A 21,242-nucleotide genomic window follows, 5' to 3' on the forward strand; every position below is an offset into this window, starting at 1 on the left:
TTACAATTAACCTGAGAGCTATAGAAAATATTAAATTCCATTGTGTTTGTTTGCTAATTGACAAGAAAATCATTTTGTGTAACAAAATCTTATAGATTTGTTTACAACAAAGTGTAAATCTAGAGAAAACATCAAAATCATTCAAGATTCTTTGGAAGATATAATAGGAATAACCTTCATCAATGATTACCCTACCGAAAAATGAGGTGGGTCATAAAACAGATATCTGTAGCTCAATGAAAGTATTTGCAATTGTAATGAAGGAAATTAAACACAGTGTTAAAGTTAAAGAGGGATTTTTGATAAATGATGAAGTCCTCCAGATGTGCTGAAGTTTCCAGATGCCATTGTGCTGATTATATCAATTCCCAGAACATTGCAAAGCTTCTTGAAAGAGATTGTAATCTACCTGTCCGATTGGCTAAGATGACAGGAAAAGATAATGATGAATGTTGGAAGGGATGTGAGAAAACTGGGACGCTGAAAAATTGTTGGTGGAACTGTGAACGGATCGAACCATTCTGGAGAGCAATTTGGAACTATGCTCAAAAAGTTATCAAACTGTGCATACCCTTTGACCCAGCACTGTTATTCCTGGGCTTATATCGCAAAGAAATCTTAAAAGGAGGGAAAGGGACCCACATGTGTAAAAATTTTTGTGGCAGCCTTTTTGTAGTGCCTAGAAACTGGAAACTGAAGAGAGGCCCATCAAGTGGAGAATGGCTGAATAAATTATGGTATATGAATGTTATGGAATATTATTGTTATGTAAAAAAGAAATCAGGATGATTTCAGAGAGGCCTGGAGAGACTTACATGAACTGATGCTGAGTGAAATGAGAAGAACCAGGAGATCATTATACATGGCAACAAGAAGACTATATGATGATCAATTCTGATGGACATGGCTTTCTTCAACAATGAGATGATTCAAACCAGTTCCAATTGTTTAAAAAAAGCCATATACACCAAGAGAGAGGCCTGTGGGAACTGAATGTGGACCACAACATAGCGTTTTCATGCTTTCTGTTGATGTTTGCTTGTATTTTGTTTTCCTTCTCAGGTTTTTTTTTTCTTTCTAGATCTGATTTTTCTTGTGCAGTAAGATAACTGTATAAACCTTTATACATATATTGGATTTAACATATATTTAAACATATTTAACATGTATTTGGACTACCTACATCTAGGGTAGGGAGTAGAGGGAAGAAGGGAAAAATTTAGAACAGAAAGTTTTGCAAGGGTCAATGTTGAAAAATTGCACATGTATATGTTTTGTAAATAAAAAAGCTTTAATAAAAAAGAAAAAAGAAAGCCACACACAAAACAAAACAAACAAACAAAAAAATGAAAAAGATTGTAATCACTTAAAGGAATTTGGTCTGTCTGTCCACACAAAGAGAAAGTGGATAAAATTTATTGCTTTGATTGCAACATAGATTTGGATGAATTTGTCTAAATGTATGTGCATCTGGGACAAAAGGTAGATTGCTAACAAGTTGTGCTCAACGTTGACAAAAGATTTTAAATGTGATCTGCACTGAACTTGTCTCTAACTTGTGATGGCTAGAACTGATCAAAGCAGGCCAGAGGCACGTGAGTCAGAAATCACATAGCAGTTTAATTTCAAAATAAGGAAAATGCTTGCAAGTGGAAGCCCAACTTCTTAAGAAGAAGGGCTTGCTCACTTGTGGCAAGATAGGGCTTTGAAGCATAAAAACTAGAAAAGCGGGGATCCTACACAGTTATTCTTGGGTCTTGATTAAACAGTTCCCATAGCAGGCATTTTGGGGATAAAACAGGCATTCTTGGATCCTATGGGAACATTCTCCAAGTTACCAGAATCATTGACCCTTGTGATTGTCTCAAGCCTTAAGGTTCTTTAAGTCTTGTGATTATCCAGCAAGGCACAGAACTAGAATTAGCAGGGCAGAAACAGGAGTGCAGCTTCTTAATTGGTTCATTTAGCAATTACAAGTGTAGGGATTGATGTTCAGAGTATCAGGAGATATGACTGATCACTTTCTGCTGCAGTATGTCAGTTGTTGTTCCAAGTCTCAGGTCAAGATCCCCTGGAAAACGGGTAAATCATAACTCTCAGTTCTGGGGTTTGAGATCATTTGTCTGAGATCATCAAACAAGGTTTTTCCTAATCTTGACAGGATTAAATAAGAAGAAAAGAGATGGGGAGATGACTTTTAAGAAACTACAAAGCTACTTTAGTGAACTCATGTATCCTATGGAAACAAAGGCCCATTTTAAAAATTACCAACATTTAGGGGCAGCTAGGTGTTGCAGTGGATAGAGCCCCAGCCCTGAACAGGAGGACCTGAGTTCAAATCTGGCCTCAGATAATTAACACTTCCTAGTTGTGTGACCCTAGGCAAGTCACTTAATCCCAATTGCCTCAGCAAAAAAAAAAAAAAAAATTACCAACATTCTACTAGTGTTGCTTTGTGCTAACAAGACATGAATGGAATTTAACAATCTCAGCAGAATTAAAAATGACTATTACATCTCTCCATAGTCTCTAGAGCAATGGAAAAGATTATGGTGAGTATTGGCTATAATCTAGAGGAATGACAAAGAAAAATAGGAATAAAAGACATCACCAAGGAATTGTATGATGGAGAAGTATGGTGGATTTGGACAGGGATTGCAGGTATCTTTGAGATTTCAAAAAAAAAAATATCACATTCCAGCAATATCTGGTGGCATCAATGCCCCCTGGATGTGGAAAAGATATGGCTAAGTGCTGCAAGATGGACAAACATGAATGTAATGTGCTTTGTTGGAGTAAACAGCCAAATGAATGTGTTCACAGCTTCATTTGAATATCTGGATCCTGCTAGGAGAAACTGTGGCTTTCTCTCCTCCTAAAAACCTGAAAAACAGGAAAAACAAATCAGCTATGTAGATACAGCTGTAGTGATAGCTAGAGGGAAAGGAATAGATAAAATGACCTCCTCTTTGTAAACTATGTTACTCACGCCAGGGGCAAAAGTGTGAAATGGGCCTAGATGATTTTGAAATGAATGGCCAGGGCTGGGTTCTCTGAGAAACTGTGTAAAACTTGTAAAATTTTTCTTTGCTAACTTTCCATATCTGCTCTGTTTTTCCTTCATTTTAGGTCTACATTATTACTCCTTCTTACCCAATGAAATGAAAATACTTATCCTTACTCTTAAATAATGTTAACTAATCCCAGCAAAGGGGTTAATGAATAATTAGGGTGTTAATTATAAAATTCCATTATAAAATGGAAGAGGGAGGCCTTTAAGGTTTTTTTTTCCCTTTGAAATTTCCATGAAATCAGAAAACAGCAGGAATGCTATACTCCAAAGAGCTCAAAGAAGGAGGAAAAGGATCCAAAGTACAAAAATATTTATAACAGCTATTTCCAGTTTGGCAAAGAAGTGGAAATTAAGGGGATGCCAACCAATTAGAGAATTGGTAGGCAAATTATGGTGTATGAGTGTGATGGAATAATATTGTAAAAAGAACATTTGCTCTTCAGGACTTACAGATCAGTTAGTGAAGCAATATAAATAAATAATTTTACGATATAAATATAGCTATGTAGATATCACATGGGCAAGAAAACATATGGCTGCGTATTTCTTTGGGTTCAGCACTTCTCCTCTGGCAAAGTGCCCAGGGAAGTAGATGGATGTATTATCATATTATTATAAGTATATGCATCATTATGTCATCCTTTTTAGGACCATAAACTTGAGGGTAGAAAATAGATTTTTAGCTAATATTTGCATTTTCATGGCACCTAATACATTATTCTGCACATAATAGCTGACATTTACATAGCTCTTTAAAGTTTCTAACACATTTTATATATGCTCACATTTGATTCTCTAAATCATATTGTGAGGGAGGTGTATTGTGATATGGGAGCTACCTGCCAGTGGCTACTGAGAGGCATTTGTGTTGTCTGACTTCTCTCCCCTTCCCCATGTCTCCAATTTATTTCATTTCCAATCCACAAGGAATATCTGCAAAGACTGCTTTGTAACTCCTTCAAGTGTTAGGATTCACAGCTGTGGAGGCTCTCGGAGAATTGACCTGCCCCTTCACTTAGGTATGGTCCTTAACAGAGGTGCTGTTATTTTTCACATGAGGAAACTGAGGCTGAGAGACTAAGTGACTTGCCCAGAGTCACAGAGCTAGTTAAATGTCTAAAATAAGATTTGAACTCAAGTATTATTGATTGCAAGTCCAGTACTCTTATGCACTGCACCACCTACTTGGTCAATGTAACAAATTAGAATCCATTTTACAGATGAGGAAACAATGTCCAGAGGAGAGGAATAAATTTTGTGAAGGATCTTGAGACTTTTCAATTGACCCTTGATTTAACTGAATGACTAGAGATGCTTAGTCTGGAGAAGAGAATGCTGAGATGTGAGCATGATGTCTATGGATCAAAGATGTGAATTAAATTCATTCCAACTGACTCCAGAGGGCAGAACCTGGAGCAAATAGTGGAAGCCTTCAGGAGGCAAATTAAGGCTTGATGTCAAGGAAATTTTTCCAATATGTAGAACTGCCTCAAGAAGAGGAGGGTCCCCAGTTGTGACGGACCTGGCCATCCTCAGCAATGAGATCAACCAAATCATTTCCAATGGAGCAGTAATGAACTGAACCAGCTTTGCCCAGAGAAAGAACTCTGGGTGATGACTAAAAACCATTACATTGAATTCCCAATCCCTATATTTATGCCCACCTGCATTTTTGATTTCCTTCACAAGCTAATTGTATAATATTTCAGAGTCTGATTCTTTTTGTACAGCAAAATAATGGTTTGGTCATGTATACTTATTGTGTATCTAATTTATATTTTAATATATTTAACATCTACTGGTCATCCTGCCATCTGGGGGAGGGGGTGGGGGGGTTAGAGGTGAAAAATTGGAACAAGAGGTTTGGCAATTGTCAATGCTGTAACGTTATCCATACATATAATCTGTAAATAAAAGGCTATTAAATTAAAAAAAAAAATTTTTTTTAAAAAGAAGAGGAGGGTCCCGCTTTTGTGATTTTGTGAAAAGATACCTTTCAAGTTTAGATTGGACTATATGACTACTAGAGTCCCTTCCACTTCTAGAATTCTGTGATTCTATTGTGGCCACTGCTGGATTTTTGGAAGGTTTTGTTTGTTTGTTTGTTTGTTTGCAAGGACTCACTCATTGTCCAGACTTCCCTTAGAGCTAGAGAACTTATAACTCATCACCCTGAGCAGATTCCTATCAGAACCTGCCAGTTTCCCTAGAAAAATGTATCACTGCCATAACAAGGGATTTTGGTGTCTAACAAAAACTATGAAAAACTTTGGCAGATTGGGATCATGGTAGGGTGTTGGGAGAGAGAGAGAGAGAAGGAGAGGAAGAGGACGAAAGAGAGATCCTGTGCCCCAAAGGTAGGCTTCAGAATACCCTTGGCATGAAGTAAAACTTCTATATTATTTAATTTTTAAATTTTCATGTGGTTAATAATTTGCAATTCTATTGTGGAAAAATTGTTGCATTTACTAGTAGTTGAACAGAATTCAAATTTCAATTCCAAATCTGTGAAATTTTGTGTAAATTACTTTCTTAATCTGTAAAGTAAGGAAGTTGAATTGGATGACTTGTAAAGCTTCCCAGGCTCTCAATTTATGATCCTATAAGCCATTTGTTCATGTCCTTTGACTACTTATTTCTTGGGAAATGGCTCTTGCCCTTATACATTTGTGTTAACTCCTTATAGGTCTAGATCATTGGCTTTTTCCCAGCAAAATTTTTTGCACTTGACAGTTCTTCTTATTCGTTCTTCACTAATTTGATTTGTGCAAAAACTTTTCAATTTAAAATGATCTATTTTGACCATTGCAATGACATCTATCCCTTGTTTGATTTAGAATTCTCTCTAAACTTTAGTTGTGAAAGAGCCTTCCTTCCGTTCTCTTCAACTTTTAAAATATGACCCTTTATATTCAGGTTATGTTTCTGTTGGGAGCTTACTGTGATTTGTGGTGTGATTGGTGCTCCTGATTCTTCATTTTACAGTTGAGAAAACAATAGCTCATAGAAGCCAAAAATAATTTCCATCTGTATTAAAAATATCTCATTTGAGACTTCAACTATTTTGTGATCAACAGTCAGGTATGATGGTGTCCAGTGAGATTAATGACCTGACCAAATTTAAGAGAGTATGGAGCTTCAGGTTTTTTGCTTCACAGACCAGCACTTTTTCCTGTTAAGCCACACAATTTTCAATGGTTTGCCCAAAGTCACAGTAAGTAATTTAAGAAAATAGTGACTGCTTATTCTAAAATTCAGCTGATCTCTTCTCTTCCAGTTATTGTCTTAAATTCTTCAATATGTCTCCAATTTCCCAAATTTATGATTTCATTTGGATAGAGCTAGGAACATCATACCTCAGCACTAGCTCTGGAATTCCTGATCACTTTTTTCTTTCCCCTGTCTTTAGTAAACATTCCATATAGGAATCCAGAGCAGAGACATAGCACAACCTAGTGGCCTTATACTTTTCTCCATTGATAAAGAGTAGGGATGCATGTGGGAAGAGTATTTGAGAATGGGTAGGATGGGCAGTATTTTTGGCACTTAATTTGCAGTCCAAACTCCATTGAAGATGAGTTAGTCTTTGGCAAATTACTTCATCACTTTATCCCTGAAACAGAAAACAGTAATCACTCCGTAAGAATCAGAAATTATGAAGAAATAGGGATAAAAATAATATCATTTATATAATACTTAATGTTTGCAAAGCAGTTTATATATATTATCTCAATTGGTGGAGCTGTGAACTGAACCACTCTGGAGAGCAATTTGGAACTATGTCCAAAGGACCATCAAACTGTATATATACCCTTTGATTCAGCAATATTTTGTATCCCAAAGAGATCATAAAAAAGTGTTTATAACAGTTCTTTTTGTGGTGGCAAGGAATTGGATATTGTGGGGATGCTCGTCAATTGACGAATGGTTGAACAAGTTGTGATATATGATAGTAATGGAATACTATTGTTCCATAAGAAATGATGATCAGGTAGATTTCAGAAAAACCTGGAAAGACTTCCATTAACTGATGCAAAATGAAGTGAGCAAAAACAGGAGAACATTGTATACAGTAATGGTAACTTTGTACAATGATCATCTATGACAGATTTGGCTCTTCTCTCTAATATAATCATCCAAGACAATTCCAAAAGACGCATAATGGAAAATTCCATCTGCATGTAACCTAAGAACTATGGAGTTTGAATATAGATGGAAGCCTATTATTTTTACTTTTTTTTTCTTTTCCTCATGATTTTTTCTTTTTTGCTCTATCCTCCTTCCACAATATGATTAATGTGGAAATATGTTTAGTATTATTTTATACATATAACCTATATCAGATTGCTTGCTGTCTTGGGGAAGGGGAGGGAGGAAAGAAAAGGAGGGAGAAAAGATTTGGGAATCAAAATCTTACCAAAATGAATGCTGAAAAATACCTTTATATGTAATTGGGAAAAAATACTATTAAATGCAGAAATTAAGAAAAAAAGATCACCCTGGGTCACAAAGTTAGTAAATGTCTGAGGCAAGATTCAACCCAGGTCTTCCTGACTTGAATTCCTCTGTACACTGAACCACCTAGATGCCAAATATTTTCATAAGCATAGTTATAGGAGTGGGGCGACATTTTTTTGGGAGGCTGAAAAATTAAAGTTACCTCATAGGTTTATGGATAAAATCTTATGCATGTCATATAGAAATACATTTTTTCTTTTTAAATAATATTTTATTTTTAATTACATGTAAAGACAATTTTAATATTCTTTTTTAATATAAAGTTTTGATTTCCATATTTTCTCCCTTCCTCTTCTCCCTGCTCTGTAAGACATTAAGCAATTTGGTATTGAATACATAAAAATATATAATTTTTTCCAGAATGCCTAGGCCAGTGAGATTTCTTATTGAAAGATATTTCCAGGATTCCATTTATTATAATTGTGGGACTATGGATAAATGTATTATAGGGAGATGAGAGGAGCAAAAGTCTAGAGTGAAGAGCAGAAGCTGGTGTAGCAGTTATCCTGCCTTTTAAGTGTTGGTAGAGCTCTCTGTACCAGTAAAGTCACAGGTGAATTGGTAATTAATTTATGAAATTATAAAATTATGAAAGTGGGTCAGGCAAAGTCAATTATCTGGACACTCACTAGGAAAGATCATAATGGCAGTGGGAAATGGGATTGTAATAACTTTAATAACCACAGAGAGTATACAGAAAATACCAAGACCTGTAGAGAAAGAGGTATAGAGGCAGAGTGTATATATGAGGATAAAAGAAAGGGTAGTGAAGTCAGGCAGCAGGAGGAAGAGGACAGGGAAAGGATGAGCCACTTGCATATAGCCTAGGATTAGAGTTGGGAGCAATTCAGCAACATGGACCCTTAAGAGATGGAAAAATGCCCAGGGAGTAAGAGTTTGAGGTCCCATTTTTTATAGGGGTTTTGTTTGATTTGTTTGGTTTTGGAAAACAGATTAATTCTTATTTGTGCCACTTTGTAGTTACTTCATTAAATCCAAATCATTTCAGAGTTTTCAGTGAAACTTTAAAGTTAACATATACACATCATCTGAAAACTGACACCACCATTTGGTGTTCTGCTGGTTTTAACTGCTGAAGTCAGGAACTTGTGTAAGATTTACATAATACAGGCCAAAAGGCCTGAGAGCAAAGCTTAGATGGTTTCTGCTAATTCAATTGGTAATGTTGGTTAATACCTGATACAATTTGTAAATTATGTTCCTTTCTTTGATCAATTTGGATGTGACTTCCAAGTTTCTCTTTGCAATCTTATTTCCTACTAGTGTCCCTGTAGACTGGCTACTGAGAAAGTTACCATATTGATCAGAAGGGTTTGGGGGAGTGATCAGAGGGATGAGAACAAGATATGTACATATGATATTTGCAGGGTTTAATGTTAAGTATTGGGCATACCAATATAGTTTCTGACTTCAAGGAATTTATAACCTAATAGAAGGTCCATGCCCTTACATATCAATAAATATAATGCAGATTTAAGATGTGATAATCTTAAATAAGCAGGTTCCAAACAAAGCACTTTTAGAAAATTTGGGATCAGATTTTTTTTCAGTTTGAATAAAGGTTCTTAAGCTGGGGTCTGTGAACTTCTTTTTTTTTTTTTTTCCTTTTCTTTTTTTTAAATTTAATAGCCTTTTATTTACAGGTTATATGTATGGGTAACTTTACAGCATTGACAACCGCCAAACCTCTTGTTCCAATTTTTCACCTCTTACCCCCCATCCCCTCCCCCAGATGGCAGGATGATCAGTAGATGTTAAATATATTTAAATATAAATTAGATACACAATAAGTATACATGACCAAACCGTTATTTTGCTGTACAAAAAGAATCAGACTCTGAAATATTGTACAATTAGCTTGTGAAGGAAATCAAAAATGCAGGTGGGCATAAATATGGGGATTGGGAATTCAATGTAATGGTTTTTAGTCATCTCCCAGAGTTCTTTCTCTGGGCGTAGCTGGTTCAGTTCATTACTGCTCCATTGGAAATTGATTTGGTTGATCTCGTTGCTGAGGATGGCCAGGTCCATCAGAACTGGTCATCATATAGTATTGTTGTTGAAGTATATAATGATCTCCTGGTCCTGCTCATTTCACTCAGCATCAGTTCGTGTAAGTCTCTCCAGGCCTTTCTGAAATCATCCTGTTGGTCATTTCTTACAGAACAATAATATTCCATAATATTCATATACCACAATTTATTCAGCCATTCTCCAACTGATGGGCATCCACTCAGTTTCCAGTTTCTAGCCACTACAAAGAGGGCTGCCACAAACATTCGTGCACATACAGGTCCCTTTCCCTTCTTTATAATCTCTTTGGGATATAAGCCCAGTAGTAGCACTGCTGGATCAAAGGGTATGCACAGTTTGATAACTTTTTGAGCATAGTTCCAAACTACTCTCCAGAATGGTTGGATTCGGTGAACTTTTTTAATAAACATTTTGAAAACTGTATTTTAATATATTAACATTCTTTATGTGCATTTTATTTTATACTTTTGAGAACATTATTTTGAGAAGAGATCTATAAGCCTTACCAGAATACCAAAGGAGTCTATGACACACAAAAAAATTAAGAGCCCCTAAATTAGGAAGAATGGAGGAAGCCTTCAGGAATAAGTAGTACCTGTTCTTTGCCTGAAGCAAGAAGAGAATTTCTTCAAGGAGGCAAGACAAAAACAGGCAAGACAACAAAGGAGAATAGTTTATATTTTCATTTGTCTATGAGTGGGAATATCTGAACTTTGCCCCCTGAAATTTGCTAGTTTTTTCTTTTAAAGGTACTGAAACAATCTTTGAGACTTGATTGATTCAGTGGACTAAAGGCTAAATAACTGATAATATTTTTTTTGGTTGCCTGAGTATAAAGTAGCTACTGGGAACTCTAAATGTTCCCTGATAGTTGGTTGGCAGATAACTATGAACATCTCAGAGGATGGGAAGTTTACCTTAACTAAATCAACTCAGGTTGATCTTAATGCATAACATTTTTGAATATCCTTCTCCTATAATGGTTAAATAAATCTTTTGCTAACAGCTGAATTATTTAAAGTGTTTCATTTCATTCTAGTATTCTAGTGCTGAACATAAACTACAAGAGAACCTATCTGAGTCAGACCCAACTCATAGCCAGCTGGAATGGCGGGCATAATGTGGTATAAGATTAGAAAGGTCTCAAACCAATTGTAGAAGGTCATAAGTGCCCAGCTGAGGAATTTGTTTCATGCTGAGAAAACTCAACCTCATTTGAAAAGGGAAGGGGCTTGTCTCTACCTGGACTTAGTGTGATAATAGCCATAGTGCCAGATGTCAACTCTACAACAGATCTAGAATAACTGAGATAATTAGAGAGGTGAGGGGTGAACTTTCATTCTACAAAATTAACATAAGTAAGTAAAACATTTGTAGTGAATAAATGCAAGGTAATTGGGGGCAGGATGTTAGAAACAGAAATAACAGTTAAGGAGAAGAAAAGCTTCATGAAGACAATGGTGACCAAAATGTTCTTTGAAGGAAGCTATACTTCTAAAAACCATTTCCATTCATTTTTAGTTCTTTAGGGATACTGGAATGAACTTACAGGTACAACAATACCTGCTGTCTTCTCAAATTACCCACAAAATGATGTATAATTTTAAAATTCTATAATAGTGATCAGTGGACACTGCCAAAACTAAAGACCAGCAATAAGGATTCACTCCACCTATTATGTTACAATTTTCTAATGAATGGACAGCCATGGTGATATTTTAGACTGATCTCAATCACAACACACCACAAGCCTGTCATCATCATCAATGACAACAATAACACTGCAATGACACCATGCACACAACAATATAAGAGGTATAGTAAAACAATCCATCTGGTCAAAGAGCGATTCAGAGGAGAAACTGTTTTTGACTGTCGATTGCAACCTAGGAAAAAAAAGGAAAATAGATAATTTAACCAAGAATGTTCAGTGAATACTGGAGAAGACAGGGGATGAAATTTCAGCTTGACCCAACCTTCAAGACAGAGTCACATATACACACAGAGAGGTATCCCAAGCAACCCCCTAATTTGTAACAGGGTGCCAAATATCCCAAGGTTTATATAGTTTGGGTTTCAAAATAAGCCACCAAAATGCTCTGAGTTTCCATTGAAATGAATCTCCTCCATCAGACCTGTAAGCATTTATGACTTTGTATCACATTGAGAACAGGAACAATTTAGAATCATAATTTTAGAGATAGAAGTAACATTTGAAGTCATCTAGTCCTTATTTACTTAAAGTAGAAAGCCCTAATGTATCAAGAACCAACATGTGACAAAAGAACTTAAATATAGCAAAAACAACTAACATCAACCTACCTCCTCCCCAGCAGCTTCTCAGCTGCTGAATGGGCTAAATTTGAGATCAGAGGATCTGGATTCTAATCCTGTCTCTGCTATTTAATATCTATGTGACCCTGGGCAACTGATCTAACCTGATTTGACCTTAGTCCCTCATTTGCAAAAGGGCAGGGATATATATGTGTGTGTTTGCATGTGTGCATTGGATGGTCTTTAAGATGTCTTACAACTTTAAATCTATGGTCCTAGACCCCATATATCCAAGGAAGGGAAGGAGAAAAAAATAAGCATTTATATAATGCCTATTATGTATTTAGCACTTTTCTAAGAGCATAGGTTTCAAGTATTATGTAACTACATCCAGACCCTTCTCTGCCAAGACAGAGGAGAGAAACAAGCTCCACTATTGATCCTTTGAAATTATGCTTCATTCCTGCATCAGTCAGAGTTCTAAAGTCTTCCTTTATATTATTGTTCCCAGAGGCTATTTTTCACAAAAATATACATGCTCTACCTAAAAGCTAAAGGGCCATGAATAACTTCTAAATATCTTTGCCTCAATTTACTCAAAAATTGTCCCTCAGGTGGGACTATGGACTCCTAAAGTTATCTTATCTATCATGAATCCCCAAAGACCCTAAAGAGAGATAGCAGTATGGCATTTTCTCATGTTTCTATTTGGTAGTTTCACCGTGGTTTTCTACTGTTTCTCTTCAGAAGGGCATGTAAGGCTGTTCTTATTTCTCCCCACCAAATCATCATTAGAATGTATGTTCTTGAGGGCAGGGATGTTTTAATTTTCCAGCCTTTTTTAAAATTCCCAATCCTTAGTATAATGTACTAAGCAAAGAGTTAATGCTTGATAAATGCTTGTTGTCTGACTGACTGGAGTACCAACCTCTAAACTTGACTTGGAAAAGTCACAGAAGTGAGCTATTGGCTTGGTTAAAGTTTCTAAATACTTCTGGAACTCCATCTCTGTGAAGGGCTGGGCAGAGAGACAGCTGGTCATTGATCTACTTGGCTGACCAACCCTTCATGAGCCTTGTAACCAGATCATACCAGCCACTTGAAACCACTCAGCCTGACCAAAATAGACTATGTGAGGGTCATGTGGTTGACATACAATATGCTACTCTCCTTCAACAATGTGTAAACAGTGTCTAACTAGGGAAGTGATCACTTGTGTCTGGGAGTCCATTCCCTTTGTGTTGTGAAACACAGAACATCAAAAGGGTCTGAAAATTATAAGCCCTAAATAATAACTGATCTGATCATTCCCTATAGTGGATGCATGCTAAATGAATATTAGGAATACTTTAAAAATTTTTATTTTTAATTTATGGAATAAAACAAGCATTTTCATAACATAGTATAATAAAAAGAGAATTACATACTACTGCAAATTTACTATGCATAATTTGCTATTCCTTTCAAATATACAACAAAATTATCATGTCATTTTTTTTTCTGCCCTGCCCATCCTAGAGATGGCTACCATTAGACACACAAATAAACATGTGTGTGTGTACATATATATGTAAATCTATTCTAAACATAACTTCCATTTATCAGTTCTTTCTATAAATGCAGATGACTTTTTTATTCATATGTCTTTTGTTTGGGCATTTATAATAGACAAGATAATTTTAGGAGTCAATAAATGAAGAAATGGCACTCTACCTCTGAAAAGGTCTCTAGGGAGCAAAACTTCTTGTCTCAAAGTTTCTAGGAGTAATGACTATTATGAACTATTGCATAAGTTAATATAGGCCTAAGATAATATAGTGAAACCCTAGATTTCCCCAGGAAATCCAGGGTTATCTGTTCACCTTAATCATGAATTTAATACAACTTTATCATACTGCTTTCCTTGACAAAATCCATGATTCCTAGAGAGATCAGGCAATGGATTATGAGCAATCTCAAATTGGCTTTCAAAGAGTTCTTATTTCAGCATGTTACTATCTCTAAAACCTTTCTGTGGAATTGTCCCAAAGTCAACACAAAGAAAAGTGACGGCTCCAATTTACCCAAAAACTTTCATGCAGATTTCCATTTTCAAATAAGGATTATTTCTTTCATTGCATGTATATCCCCTAGTACAATACCTAACTTGTTGATTAATTGATTAAAATAGGTTACTATAAAGATAACTTGAAGTATCAAAAAAGCGATAAAATCATACATTTAAACTAATTACATCTTTTAAAAATAACTTGGACATATAATAATTATCATCTATTACTTATTCTATCCATGTCTCTTTACTGTCTCTTTATCAATCTGTCCCATGTTAATGTTTTAAACTTTTTAACTTGAATGTGGCTAAAACAATATTTTTTTATTTTGTTTTCCTGACTTCACATTATTTCCTATCTATTTCTCTGTCTTTTTATTTTATGAATATAATTTGGAATTCAATTCCAATTGTAGAAAACAAATAACTAGTGGAGAATTCCATGCTTACATAAAGGGATTTGATTTGAGAAGAGCATGTGGAAACCAGGATCCTTACTCTTCTGGCTTCCAATTTCTTTTCTTTTTTTGCAAAACATGCAATTTTATTTAATCAGTTTTCATATTCCATATCCTTGAGAGCTAGAGCATCACTTGGATACTGTGTTCAATAACCTTTGCAGGAAGATTTTTTCTGAACTTGATGCTAACCATTCCACTGTTTCCATGAGCCTGGGTAACTTTTTCCCAGATCACTCTTATTCTGTTGGGTTTTCTACCAGGAGTCACTGTATTGTTTTTGGCTTTGTATATATAAGCACATCTCTTGCCCAAATAGAATTCAGTTTCATTTCAAGCATAGATTCTTCAATTTTCAAAAGACCGTCTTTTCCCTCGGCTTTTGTAGATCTTATTTGTAGCCCGTAAAAATGGCTTCGGACCACAGTTTTCCAGAAATTTTGCTGTTCTGAAAGTTGTGTTTCTGGCAGGCCTCCTCAGCTCCAAGGTGGAAGAAAAAGAAAGTGCATGGCTTCCATTTTCAAGAAAGAAAATAAATGGTTCCAGATTCTCTTCAGGGACAGTTCCCTAAAGAAAAATGCAAAGAAGCGATGTGTAGAGGGGCCACATCTCATTTATTTCTTTACTTCCAACTTACCTCACTAGAGATTTCAAGGAATTTCCTTTTAGATGAAATTTGGAACTCTCAATTTAGTTAAGATGCTCCATTCACAATGGGAAAGTTCTTTAAGTCTGTCTATCGTCTGATATATTCTGATCTGTGTAACTTCTCTGATTTCTGCTCGCTATTTGCTTGGATAAATATATTGATTTGCTCTTCACTATCCATGTGAACTGATATTTGGTGGGAAGAGAATCAAGCCTTTAGATGTATAGATTGAAGCACTTCTTCCTTACTAAAAGATACTAATAAAGAGTGCAGCTTGAACTTAAAAATTATTTCCTCGAAACTAAAAATATTTAGTGGGATGGACAGATATAATTCTAGTTCACTAGAAAAGCAGAGTGGCTAGACTTGTGGCCCTAGCATCCTGCTCCAACTTCGGGCAAGAATTGAAGTATCCCTTGGAGAAGGACAGATAGAGATGCCAGAGATATCCTTTCATGCCTACGTTTGGGCCACATCTGGACAGCCCTCATGGGCAACACAGAGACAAATACACATCCATACCTGTTGGATCCTCACAACAATCCTGTAAGACAACAATCTTATGAACAACATGCTATTACTATCTCCATTTTACAGATTTTACTGAGTCTGAGAGAAATTGAACCACTTACCCAGGGTCATATAGTATTTAATCTCAAGTCTTCCAGATCTCAAGTTTAGTGCTCTTTGTCCACTGAGATGTTTAGCTCCCTAGTCTGTTACAATAACATATCACAGTTTGGTCAGCCATCCCCTTATTATAAGACATTTAGAAGGTTTCCAGACTTTTATTAGTTTATAGAGGCAGCATGTCATGGTAGATGGAATATTGAATCTAAAATCAGAAAACCTTGTGTTTGGATCTCAAATACTTACTAGATGTGTCACTTTGGACAAGTAACTTACTCTCTTTCAGATTAGTTTCCTCATTTGTAAAATAAGACCTTATCTTCAAAATAGCACCAAGCTCCCAGGGATTTTTACAATATATATATTTTGCAATATGTATATAAAGTTCTTTGCAAACCTTGAAGCACTATATAAATGGGAGCTACTATTCTTAATATTACATATACAGCTAATAAATGTTTTATATAGCTTTTTGTTTGTGTGCTTTGGTAATACTCTTAAGGAAGGTGCCAAATAGTGAAACTACTATATCAGTGATGAGTATACTATTCTTTTTTTTTTTTTTTTTTTTTGATTTTTTTTATTTAATAGCCTTTTATTTACAGGTTATATGCATGGGTAACTTTACAGCATTAACAATTGCCAAACCTCTTGTTCCAATTTTTCACCTCTTGCCCCCCCCCACCCCCTCCCCTAGATGGCAGGATGACCAGTAGATGTTAAATACATTAAAATATAAATTAGATACACAATAAGTAGAGTATACTATTCTTATAGTATACTCTAGACTATTCTTAAGAAGATCCTACCAAATTTGCAGTGTCTGAGTTGTCTTTTATTTAACAAAGGGCAGCTAGATGACACAGTAGACAGAGGGTTATGCCTGAAGTCATAAAAATTTATCTTTCTGAGTTCAAATCCTGGTGTTAGACACTTGTTATCCCTATGACCCTAGTCAAATTACTTTAACCCTGTTTACCTCAGTTTTCTAATCTGTAAAATGAGTCAGAGAAGGAAATAGTAAACCATACCAGTATCTTTGCCAAGAAATCCCAGATGTGATCACAAAGAGTTCAGTTAAACTGAAAAGTAACTGAACAACATGTTAAATAGACAAATCAGATTTAGAACTGGAAGTGACTATAAGTTCTGAGATTTACTGCTGAGGAATGAGTTAGTCCAATATCTTCATTTTATAAATAAGGATACAGCGAGTCAGAAATGATACTCAAGATCACATACTTCATCAGAAGAGATGAAATGTAAATTTATAATGTAGAAAACAATATTTTTGATAGGCTAAAATGCTAGCTGTTATTATTGCTCTTAGACTTCAAATCCAATGCTTTGCTTCATCTTGGGTGCTGTGGAAACTTGGTTTAAAAAAAAAAAAACCTAAGTGACCTCCCCTTCAAAGTTCTTTTCAGTTATATAAATTTCGCCTTTAGGAGACATACGCTAAATAGCAGCCGACTGATAAAAACAAGCAAGAGCTAATGAAGGAACCTTCTTGCTCTGATTCCAGTAGAGGGCACCAAGATCCTTCTGATCTGATCTTCCCACAAGAAACCATGAGTTTTGTTCCTGAGCATCCATGCTTGTTCTTTGCCATTACCAACACTAATCATTACTTTCTTATTATTAACAATACCACACAAACTACTATTGTCCTGTTTGTTTACTAAGTTCACAGACATTCTGGAGTTATTCTTATCTAAGAGAATTATTCTATAACTATCTAGTTCCTTGTACCCCCTCACCTCTCACTTGGACTATTATAATAACTTTCTAATTTGTCTCCTTCCTCAAGTCTTTCCCCATTTGATCCATTCTTCACACAATGCCAGAGTAACTTTCCTTAATCAAACATCTAACCATGTCACTCTCTTACTTAATAAACTCCTATGGTTCTTTATTACATCCAAGATTAAGTACACTCTTCTGGTATTTAAAGTCCTTTATAAGCTTGCTTCAACCTAACTTTTTTGGCTTATTAGGCATTGTCCTTCCTCCTACGATCCAAATTATAGGCAAAATGACCTTCTTGAAGCTTCTCACAGATAATATTCTATTTCTTATCTCTGTGCTTTTGCATAGACTGTCCCCAGGTCTGGAATGCTATTATTATTGTTATTGTTGTTATGAATGATTAGTATTTATGTAAAATTATAAAGTTCATTTATGTTATTACATCTGTTCTTCACAACAACCCTGGGAGGTGAATATTATTATCATCTCCACTTTGTAGATGACAAAATTGAGTTGAGAGAGGTTGACTTGCTCAATATTTCCATTCTCCCTTGAGAGTCTCAAGTTTCTTTCAAAACTCAGATAAAAAATACTTTCTTTTTTAAAAATAGTGTTTCATTTTTTCCAAATATAAGCAAAGATCATTTTCACATTCATGTCTGCAAAATCTTGTGTTCCAAATTTTTCTCTCTTCTCTCTCCCCCTACCCCAAGATAGCAAGCAAAGCAATATAGGTTAAACATGTGCAATTCTTCTAAATGTATTTCCATATTCGGCATGCTGCACAAGAAAAATCAGATCAAAAGAGAAAAAAAAAAAACTATGAGAAAGTAAAAAATAATAACAAAAAGGCAAAAAAAATTATGTTCAAATGCTACTTTCTACAAGAGACTGATTTCCTGATTTCCCTCTCCCATCATTCCCAGCGCTGCCTTCTCATAATTATATTCTTATATACTTATAGATGTATGTGTTATCTCTCCTGATGGAATGTAAGCTCCTTGAGGGCAGGACTAGTTTTTTTTTTCTTTGTATCCCTAGTATCTGACACATACATAGTAAGAGTTTAATTAATCCTTCATCAATGAATCTCATTTGCCAACAGTCAGATAATTAATAAGCATTTATTTAGTGTTTGTTATAGGCAAGACATTATGCTAGGTCCTGGGAATGCTAAGACACAAGTGAAACAGATTCTACCAACAAGAAACTTATGTTGCATTGGGAGAGATAATATGTACACATATAAGAATGTAAAAAAGGCAATACAGGAAAGGAAGCTGTTGTAGCTAGTGGAGACAGAGATAGATGGAGAATTAGGGAAGGACTCATGTAGAATGTGGGCTGAAGGTCAAAGGACATTAGGGATTCTAGAAGAGTGAGATAAGGAGAGAGTGTTGCCCAGGCATGGAGGGCAGCCACTACAATGGGAGGGAAATAGAAAGTGGTGTCATATGTGAGGAATCCAAGAAAGCCAGTTTGGATAGATTGTAATTTCCATAAAAAGGAATAACTTGCAATTAGGTTTAAAAGATAGGTTGTGGAGAGTTTAAATGTCAGAGGAATTTGTATTTGATCCTATTGAGAACCATTAGAGTAATATTAAAATAGAAGATATCCTTCTCTAAGTTATAGATTAAGCCTTTGGAAAAATCAGAAATATACCTCAGAATCCTTTATTTTTTACTTTTTAAATTTTTATTATTTTAATTTTAATTTATTTTTTATTTTAGTTTATGATATAAAACAAGCATTTTCAAAATAATTGGGTAATAAAAGATGATTGCACATGAAACCACAAATCCAATATGTACAATTTGCAATTCCTTTTAAATACTTATTAGTTTATCATTTAAATTTCTTTTTTTCTTTTCTCTTTTCTTCTCCCCTGTCAATAGAGATAGCTGCCATTCAGCATTCCTATGTAATACAAACAAAATAATATAAGAAGAGATACTCCATTTAAAATAACTCTAGACAGCATGAAATACTTGGAAATACCCCTTCTGAAACAAACCCAGGATCTATGTAAACAAAATTATAAAAAAAACTTTTCATACAAATCAAATATTTTAATAATTGGAGAAATATTAACTGTTCATAGGTAGAGCTAATATAATAAAATTGATAATTTTACCTAAACTATTTACATATTCAATGCTAAGACAATTAAATTTCCAAGAAAGTTATTTTTAAAAATTACAAAATTCATTTGGAAGACCAAAAAACAAATAAGATCAAAAGAAACAGTGAAAAAAAAATGTAAAGGAAGGAGGTTAAGCAGTTCCAGATTTTAAACTATATTACAAGTCAGTAATTATTAAAACTATCTGGTACTAGCTAAGAAATAGAAAGATGGATCAGTGGAATAGTGTATATATATAATTTATAATGGCAAACAAATATGGTAATCTTGTATTTGACAAGTAGAACAAGTTCTTGGAATAAGAATTTATTATTTGGTAAAAATTGTTGGGAAACTGGAAAGCAGTATGGCATAAATTAAGCATAGACCAATAACTTAAACCATTTACCAAGATAAGGTCAAAATGCTTACATGACTTAGATATATAGAGAGATATTACAAGAATATTTGAAGAACATGGAACATATTACTTATCAGACTTATGGATAGGTGAACAATTTATGAATAAACAAGAGATAGAGCAAAGTTATGTATAAAAAGAACTCTGTATTTTCCCTCTATTTCTCAGTGATGGAATATATAAGGATAAGAAAATGTCAAAATGTCCATTAATGTAAAATGGCAAAATGTAGTAATTTTTTGATCTGACAAATATTTATCACTAGGTGCCAGGCAAAACAGGATATACAAAGAGTATAGTTCCATAGCTTTAGAAGTTTAAGGTTCCTTAACAGTCAATTAATCTAATACCTTCATTTTAAAGAAAAGGCAACTAAGGCTTAGAGAATATAAAAGACATATCCAATATCATACAAGTACTAAGTAACAAAGTATGTACCCTGTTCCTTATGCTTGAAATTCAGAGATTTTTTCATAGTATCACACAATCATAAAATAAGCATAAAATAAAATATAGTTTCTGTTCTCAAGAATCCAGTAAATTTTAGAAGTTATCTCTAGTTATCTCTAACTAAAGTAGTTATCTCTATCTTTTACTACAATTGTAGGCACATGTTTCTGCTACTCAGACCATTTTTATTCCTATCAAAGTCTTTACAATCCATGATTTAAATAAATTTATGCTTTATCCCAACTAATGTTACAATTGAAAATTTATCTGTTTTACAGGCATATTTAAATTGTCTTAATGTAATCCAAAAATAATTAAGGGAAGAAAAACATAGCATTTTAACATTGGAAGGAACCTTAGGGATTATGTAGTCCTGAAGAGGAATCATCCCAGACAACTGGTGATCCTGCCTCTTCTTGAAGATTCCCAATGACAAGGAACTCATTACTTTTTAAGACAGCTTACTCTACTTTTAAGTAATAATACTGGTTAATAAGGTTCTCCTTACTTCAGGCTGAAATCTGACTCTCTGTAAATGTTCCTTATTGCTTCTAGTCCTGGCATCTGAGGCTAAGCAGAACAAGTCTGACCCTGTTTTTCAAATACTTGAAGACATCTATCCTCTAAGTCACTATTTTTCAGTTCCTTGACTAGTGCTTAGCCCTAGATGATTGGTTGGGTACTTAACTTTTTCCTTTCACATTTGGATGAATTAAGGATTCGTTGTACCTGCTAGATATCCTTTCTATGATTTAACATTTGCCAAAGTTTACTAGGGTGGCTAATACCC

General features: G+C 34.8%; 1 pseudogene; it reads right to left on the reverse strand.

The window, feature by feature from the left end:
• Positions 1-14,518: 14,518 nt before the first annotated feature.
• On the reverse strand, positions 14,519-15,568 carry LOC100922571 (annotated as a pseudogene).
• Positions 15,569-21,242: the final 5,674 nt, after the last annotated feature.

Source organism: Sarcophilus harrisii, chromosome 4, assembly GCF_902635505.1.
Source record: "Sarcophilus harrisii chromosome 4, mSarHar1.11, whole genome shotgun sequence".
In the NCBI taxonomy this organism is placed as follows: domain Eukaryota; kingdom Metazoa; phylum Chordata; class Mammalia; order Dasyuromorphia; family Dasyuridae; genus Sarcophilus; species Sarcophilus harrisii.